General features: G+C 46.8%; 1 pseudogene; it reads left to right on the top strand.

Annotated features, from left to right (window-relative positions):
* Positions 1-526: 526 nt before the first annotated feature.
* LOC112426737 (interferon-induced transmembrane protein 3 pseudogene) lies at positions 527-1,152 on the top strand (annotated as a pseudogene).
* Positions 1,153-1,402: the final 250 nt, after the last annotated feature.

Genomic DNA, 1,402 nt, shown 5'->3' with positions numbered 1-1,402 from the left:
TACCTCGACATCCCTTCCTCCTGGCCTGTGAGATCTCTTCCTGTATGCTGTCTCATTTTTCCATATTAAGGTGGCTCTAAATATCAGGCTGCCTTAAAACCCCTGAAGTTTTCTTTTCAGAAGGGGTTTGGAAGTCTCACTAAGCTCACCAGCAGAACAGAGCATCTGTTTACTCTATGGAAATAGACTAACTCAATATGACATCATTTCTGCTGCAGCCTTGTCTGCTTCCATGACTTTTGGAAACCGTATTCTAATGAACATCCAGTGACACTGTTTCTTTGGTTCTGACAAAAATCAGAATTGTACCCACTCTTATAACACGTTCTCTTGCATTTCCCTAAGACTCCAAGGGTTAATATCTTTTAGGGTTTTATCATGCCTTTCTAGACTGTCTTTTTGCTTCATCTATATCAATGGCATCAGTTTCACTTGGAGCAACACGATTCTTGGCCCTATCCCAGACCTACTGAATCATTAACTCTGGAAGAGATGCCCTGCAATCTGTGTTTTAACAGTTTATACAGGTAAGCTTGGTGGAAGTTTACCTTTGCATTGACTGATAACAAAAAAAGGGCTTCTTCATTAATTTAATAGTTCAGGAGAAATTGAAACTACTGGGGAGATGGAGGGCCTATTGAGAACCATCCCAGCAACCTGACCACAACTGGTCTTCCCTCGACACCATGAACCACACTTTCCAAACCTTCTTCACTCCTGCCAACAGCAGCCGCCCCCCGCAATTATGAGATGCTCAAGGAGGAGCATGAGGTGGCTGTGGTGGGGACACCCCACAACTCTACGCCTCCAATGTCCACCATGATCCACTTCAGCAGTGAGACCTCTGTGCCCGACCATGTTGTCTGGTCGCTGTTCAACACCATTTTCATGAACTCCAGCTGCCTGGGCTTCATAGCATTTGCCTACTCCATGATGTCTAGGGACAGGAAGATGGCTGGTGACCTGACCAGGGCCCAGGCCTATGCCTCCACCACCAAGTGCCTGAACATCTGGGCCCTGATTGTGGGCATTGTCATGACCGTTCTGCTCATCATCATCCTGGTGTTGATCTTCCAAGTCTATTGATAGATCAGGAGGCATCATCCAGGCCAGGGGCTCTGCCCGTGACCTATATCCCATGCACTCCATCTTCCATTCCTTGCCCTGCCCCCGGAGCCAAGTCCTGTATCAGCCTTTTGTCCTCACACACTTTTATACAATGGCATTCAATAAAGTGCACATACTTCTGGTTAAAACAAACAAACAAAAAAGTTGAGAGCCAGGTGAGGTGGCTTACGCCTGTAATTCCAGCACTTTGGGAGGCCGAGGCAGGTGGTTCACAAGGTCAAGAGATGGAGACCATCCTGGCCAATGTGGTGAAACCCCATCTCTACTAAAAGTA

This window comes from Macaca nemestrina, chromosome 8 (genome assembly GCF_043159975.1).
Source record: "Macaca nemestrina isolate mMacNem1 chromosome 8, mMacNem.hap1, whole genome shotgun sequence".
Classification (NCBI taxonomy): Eukaryota; Metazoa; Chordata; class Mammalia; order Primates; family Cercopithecidae; genus Macaca; species Macaca nemestrina.
This window is presented reverse-complemented; position numbering and strand designations above follow the sequence as displayed.